The sequence below is a fragment of the Delphinapterus leucas genome, chromosome 3 (genome assembly GCF_059928025.1).
Source record: "Delphinapterus leucas isolate spDelLeu-1000000601 "Yukka" chromosome 3, BTC_Dleu_Yukka2, whole genome shotgun sequence".
Taxonomy (NCBI): domain Eukaryota; kingdom Metazoa; phylum Chordata; class Mammalia; order Artiodactyla; family Monodontidae; genus Delphinapterus; species Delphinapterus leucas.
Window position 1 is genome coordinate 98,257,680 of NC_143131.1, and position 7,408 is coordinate 98,265,087.

Consider the following 7,408-nt stretch of genomic DNA (forward strand, 5'->3'; position numbering starts at 1 on the left):
GTGAGACAGAAGCAGAACATTTAAAAGAAATGTTCATGAGATGACAAAGAAAACTATTGCCACAAATCAAATGCATTCCAGGCAAATTAGTATAAGGTACATGCTGGCACAACATTTGAATATCAAGTATAAATTTGTAAAATCCTAAAGGCTTCTAGGCAGAGAAAAAAAAAGTGTTATTATCTAAAAATAAACACAAAGTGGACGGGTTTCAAAATTCAGAACTAAACTCTAGACTCAATAATGTTAAAATGAGAAAGCAGGATACAGAAATTATTCTGTAATGTGATCCCAAATACGTAAGACAAAAGTTTGGAAAAATAAAAGCATTTGAAGAAATTATGACAAAATACTAGGATTAGTTGCCTCCGATTGGTGACAATTTTATTAACATACATTCTGATATTTTATAATTTTGGCTACTTTCCAAATGTTCTAGAATGCTCATGCACTATATTAATAATTAGGAAAAATGCAGTTTAAAAGCAAAGAATAGGGCTTCCCTGGTGGCGCAGTGGTTGAGATTCCGCCTGCCGATGCAGGGGACGCGGGTTTGTGCCCCGGTCTGGGAGGATCCCACGTGCCGCGGAGCAGCTGGGCCCGTGAGCCATGGCCGCTGAGCCTGCGCTTCCGGAGCCTGTGCTCCGCAACAGGAGAGGCCACAACAGTGAGAGGCCAGCGTACCGTAAAAAAATAAATAAATAAATAAATAAAAATAAATAAATAAAAGCAAGGAATAAGAAAGGAAAACATTTTTCCCACTACCATTCTTCCAGGCTAAATATTTCAAATTGTGATCATAAAATTCTGAAGCCCTTCCTTGAATTCACTCATTCTTAAGCTCTGGCTATTCCTTAAAGGCTTGAGTAAGCCCGTGACATTTCAACCTAGCATTAGATGAATTTCAGAATCTTACCATAAGCTCCCATAGTCCTAAAGCTTTAAAAAATCTTTGGAACACTTGGAGTCATAAAAGCAAACTTTCCATAAAAAAAAAAAAACACTATTTTTCTTGAGAACTAAAACTTAGAATTTCTGCAGATGCAATGATTTCTCAAAACAAAACACCCTAATAGGTGTAAATCCAAGGTGTAAATCCAAAACACCCTCACAGGTGTAAATCCAAGTCCTAGGTCCAGCTTGTGTTGTTTCTGCTCAGGTTAGAGCGGGGATAAAGAACCATTTCCCTGGCACTGCTGGGTTTGTGGGGTTTTTTTTGTGTGTGCGTGTTTTTATTGGGGTATAGTTCATTTACAATGTTGTGTTAGTTTCAGGTGTACAACAAAGCGAGTCAGTTATACATATACATATATCCACTCTTTTCTAGATTCTTTTCCCATGTAGGCCATTACAGAGTATTGAGTAGAGTTCCCTGTGCTACATAGTAGGTCCTTATTAGTTATTTATTTTATATATAGTAGTGTGTACATGTCAATCCCAATCTTCCAATTTATCCCCCCCTTACCCCGTGGTAACCATAAGTTTATTTTCTACATCTGTATTTCTGTTTCCAAAGAAGACATATAGATGGCCAAGGGGCATATGAAAAGATGTTCAACATCACTAATCGTTAGAAAAATGCAAATCAAGATTACAGTGAGGTGTCACCTCATACCAGTTGAATGGCCATCATCAAAAAATCTACAAACAATAAATGCTGGAGAGAGAGAGAGTGTGGAGAAAAGGGAGGCCTCCTACACTGTTGGTGGAAATGTAAACTGGTGCAGCCATTATGGCGAACAGTGTGGACGTTCCTTAAAAAGCTAAAAATAGAGCTACCGTATGATCCAGCAATCCCATTCTTGGGCATATATCTGGAGAAAACCATAATTCAAAAAGATACATGGCTTTGTGTTTTTGAAGGCTAGTGTAAAACTCACACAAATTATTTAACATATTACACAAATTCTAGATATAAAAAGAATGGTAGTCTTTTAAGGTGGAGGTTGCAAAATCACAAGTAAACAACCAACTTTGTTCGGCTTGCGTGTTTTTTAAATAAATTAGTGGTCAAAATTTAAAAATCAAGAGACTGTCCTCCCCTTCCTCCCCCCAGATTCTGCTTTTGAAGCCTTTTAAAAAACCAGTAGGTCTGGAAATACTGGTCAGCAATTTGCTGCAGGTTAGTTTTGTTGCTCCTCTGTTCTCCAGGCTTCCAAAAGCCTAACCTACCCACTTAAGTTAACTGACTGGCTCCATTAGGCATTTGAATTGGTGAACTCTGTTTCTAAATGATGATGTTAATTCTGCTTGACAGCTATAATTATTCAGTGAAAAATGGATTCACATGGAGGCTACCTGTTGTGGTGTTTCTGTGAAAAACTATTGCTGGCTTTTGAGTCAGACATCCTGGCTCGTGTATCAGTTAAGATGACTTTGGATATAGATCAAATGGCTTCAACAAAGTTAAATGAATCTCTCCTCAAAATAAGGAGGTTGAAATGAGTTGAAATGTCTCCAAGGTTGGTGGATTCAGGAGCATAACATACCCTCGGAGATCTAGAAACTTTCTCTCTGCCCTGTCATTCTCAGAGAACTGGTCTTATTCTCATGCTGGCTCCCCTCAACAATACAAAGTCATTGCCATAGCAGTTATAACATGCAGAGACAATACACAGCAGAAGAAACAGCAACCACTCTTTTTAAGAATAAAAAATCTTTCTAAAATACCCCCTAGCAGATCTTCCTTAATATCACATTACCCAGAACTACACCCTATGTCTAAACACTAAACCCAACACAGGCAAGGAGAGTTGGGGTACTAATGATAGACTTAGAAGATTCACATTAGCCCTGAGCTAGAAATTGAACTGCCTTTCCTTAGCTAGTGGTAGGTAGCACTGGGGAAAGGTGGCATCTGAGTAAATCCTAGGTCAACCACAAGAAAGGAACAGTGGAGAGGGGCAATTGCTTTGATATGTAACTAACAGTGCCTGCTACAAATTAAAAGCCGTTCTCTAGCTTTGTAATGACCCTGGGTATATTACTTAAACTTATCTAACTTAAAGTTCTTTTTTTTTTTTTTTTTTTTTGCGGTACGCGGGCCTCTCACTGCTGTGGCCTCTCCCGTTGCGGAGCACAGGCTCCGGACGCGCAGGCGCAGCGGCCATGGCTCACAGGCTCAGCCACTCCGCGGCATATGGGATCCTCCCGGACCGGGGCACGAACCCGCGTCCCCTGCATCGGCAGGCGGACTCCCAACCACTGCGCCACCGGGGAAGCCCCTGAAGTTCTTTTTATTTGGCCTCTCCGTGCTGGGTGAGGGATCTTAGTTCCCTGACCAGGGATTGAACTTGAGCCTCCTTCAGTGGAAGCTCGGACTCCTAACCACTGGACCACCAGGGAAGTCCCTAACTTAAAGCTCTTCATCTGTAAATTAGGAATAACAATACCCTTTTCATAGGCTTATCACAATAATAAATATTCTAACATGTATGAAAGTGTATTTCATATGTGTTGACTTTTTTCAAAATGCCAGATATATTTCAGAAAATGGAAAATAGTAAAATATAGTTACAAGGATTTTAGAAATTTAAAATAAAATCAGCCTGACTGAAGTTTTTAAAAAGCTTTTGCAAAATCCTATTTTATCTTAATCTCTGCTTAATTGTCTCAATGGATGAGAAATGCCATTCAAAATTGGAAAGGAAATGATTTGTTGGTTTATGAGGTTTAGTTTTTTTCTCTACAGTTATCTTTTATTAAAGAGAAAAGCGGACATAGTCAATACCTTATCACACAGCTGAAGTTTGGCTCAAATCAGTATATACCCCCTTTTCTCCCCTGGCATTTGGAAAAATGAGAATACTTGGTTGTTTGATGTTCTACCAGAAAGGATACTTTGTGGCAAGGTACAATATAAAGCAGGTGCTACAACATGCTCTACTGAACAGGATGACAAGTGATGGCTTCCCCAGAGTCATAGCAAAAGACAGATTTAGTGAATCTTGCTCTGTGATGGAGAATCCACATACCAGGGCTGCAGATTAAACTCTGCCTGCTGAAGTGAGAGTTATTTGCATCTGTGCTCTCAAGAGAGCTTTCATCAAGTGGCAAGAGAGAATAAAACTTTGAAGTCTGCATATAATACAGTCACCACCTGATGGTCCCTATCAAGAGGATGACAAAATCAAATTAAGACCTTTGAAAACAACAGTTGTAAGAATTCAAATCCCTCTGGTTTCTAGGACATTACTATTCCTCCCTAGAGAAAAAAAAAGTACAGAAACACTGCAAGGTGATCCAAATATTAACTGGGTATTTTGACAGGTTCCAAATGTTCTTTGCATTTAAGTGTTTGCAGAATTATTCTCCTTGGAGATCATCTATCAAAGCGTATCACTTGCTGACTCTGTTGGTCACTTGTGGCCTTAGTGATGACAGAGTACTCATATCAGGCCTTGAAAGAGAAGATAAAATCACCAACAATGGCTTCAGCTTCTACTTAATCAACTGTGCTTCAACAGATAAAAAAGGAAAGGAAGATGGTGCCTTAGTGAGAAGACTGAAGTTCTAATCCTAGTTCCTTCCCCATGTAAATGCCATATGACCATAAGCAAAGCCTTCTAATTTCTATGGCTTGGTTTCTTTAGCTGTAAAATGAGAATAATAATATCTACACTTTCTATATAACTCCTATTCCAAATAACTTTTGTAAACTTTAAAGCTCTGCATGACAATAACTTTTTAAAAAATACTAGGGCTATATAATTTTATAAGTGACTTCCACTAAATCTACAAAGAACAAAGATCCAGAGTACAGAAAAAGATAAAAATGTGTGGACTAATATACTATTGTAATAAACAAGACAGTTTAAGACAGGAAAAGGATAGGCCAATTTTGTATATGAATGTAAGTTCAAAAGTCTTAAATGAAATATTGTCAATGTGATTTCAGAATGTAAAAACCCATTCATCAAGACCAATAAGAATTCATTTCAGACATGCAAAGATGTTTTAACATTAGAAAAAATGTAATAAGGTAATCACCACATTAACAGATGAAAGGACAAAAATACAATACTATCATTCCAATATTTACAGAATAAAAGATGTTTGATAAATCCAAAAGGCATTCATAATAATCAAAATAAGTTCTAAGTAAACTAGGAAGAAAAGAGAGCTTCATGAGCTTAATAAAAGTTATTGACCCAAACCTATAGCAAACATGAGACTAAATAGTGAGCTACTGAAAGTGTTCCATTTAAGGTCAGGAACAAGATAAAGATATCTGTTATGTCTATTTCTAACCAATATTCTAACAGCTCAATAGCTGTTGAACTGAACTAGTACAATAAGATAAAATATATATATTTTAAAAGTATGGGAAAATTAAAAAGCAAAGGAAGAAAAAAAATCTGACATTATTTAGAGAATTGATATGCTTATGTATGTGCAATATTCTGAGAACCCACAGGTTCTAGAAGAATCAATTGGAGAGTTTAGCAAGATGAATATATGAAAACTGACTTCATTCCTAGTTTGGTTTTTAAGAAGTAAAATGTAATTTAAGAAAATTATACAATTTTATTGGAGAATATAATAGATCTAATAAAAAATTAAGAGATATATCATGATCCTGGATAGAATGGTTCAATATCAAAAAAAGGTCAGTCTTCCCCAAATTAAACTATAAATTCAATAAAATGAAACTAAATTCCAAATAGATTTTTAATGGGAATATTCTAAAATTATCATGAAACTAATACTACCAGTAATGGTCAAGACATGTACACCTGTAATAATAAAATAATAAACACATTATTCTTATTCTTTTGGGGGTGCTGAAACATTTGACAGTAAGTGTAGAGATCATGACCCTTCACCCCTAAATACTTCTCTTACCGAACCACTGAGCAGGTTTGAAAAATTTAACATTAACATGTTATTATGTAATATAGTTCATGTTTGAATGTCACTGATGGTCCTCACAGTGTCTTTTGTCTCCATTAACATGAAAGAGTTCCTCCCTTTTTCTTTATCTTTCATAACCTTGCTGTTTTAAAGAGTACACACCCAATGTTTTGTAGGAGGTCCCTCAATTTGGTTTTTTCTCATTGTTTCTTCATTATTCAATTCAGCTTATACATTTTTATCAGAAACATTACATAGGTGATATTGTATCTTTCTCAAATATATCAGAAGGAACTTGATGTCAGCTTATTCTATTCTTTTTTTTTTTTTTAAGTATTTATTGAATTTGTTACAATATTGCGTCTGGTTTATGTTTTGGTTTTTTGGCCATGAGGTGTGTAGGATCTTAGCTCCCCGACCAAGGATCAAACCCACATCCCCTGCATTGGAAGGTGAAGTCTTAACCAATGGACTGCCAGGGAAGTCCCAGCTTATTCTCTTCTTGGTTATTTTAACCTGATCATCTATTTATGGTAGTTTCTGCCAGATTTCTTTGCTTCAAAGGTATTTTATAATCCCTTTATAATTAGTGAGTAACCTGTGGGAAGATACTTTGAAATTATGTAAATATCTTATTTGTCAATGAACTTTTGGTTTTAGTATCCAGCAATGATATTTGTCTGTGTCAATTTTTACTATGATTTTTGTAAAATGATGGTTTTCTAAATCTGTCATCCTTTCTACCTTTATTATATTTTTGTTACTCATATTTTGGTATCAGTATAGTTTATTTTCCCAAAGTGTGATAATCCATTATGGCTATTATTTATTTTTAATGCTTAAATTGTTCTGGATTTCACAATGGAAATCCCATCAAACTGGTTCCTATGTTATTTTGCTTCCTCCTTTTTTCTTAGTACTTTCTGGAAGATGTTCCAGGCTCATCTCATACTTTCCCTGAATCAGTCCTGGGAGGCCTGATTCATTTTAGTAAGGAAACCAAAATCCAGAAGCTAGGAATTCTCATTGTTTTGGGGTGTTACTGCTTCTAGGTTCAAAAATATGTTTCATACCAAAGGGGGAAAATCTAACAATAACTTAAAAAAAAATTTTAGAGCAAATTAACTTCAAAGTCTGGTTCCACATGGAGTTGTCAAGGAAGATGATGAAATGTTACACTGCTGGTGGAACTGTAAATTACTGTAGAAAACAATCTGTCCATATGTAGTTAGGTTTAAGATATTCATACCTGTAAACCAGCAATTCCTGTTTTCAGGCATTCTCCGTATAGATGCTCTTGCATGAGTACAAAAAGAAGCATGTCCAGGAATGGTCACCTGACATTACTGATCATAGCCAAAAAACAGGATGTAATAAATAAACTCTGGTATATTCATAAAATGAAACCTTTTTTAGCAGTTGAAATTCATGGATTAGAAATACATGTTTCAACACATGACTGAAACATAAAATGCTGAAAAGAAAAAATTAGTTATGCAAAATATATCTACAATATACTATTGTAATTTGTCTAAAACAGCAATACTATTTATGG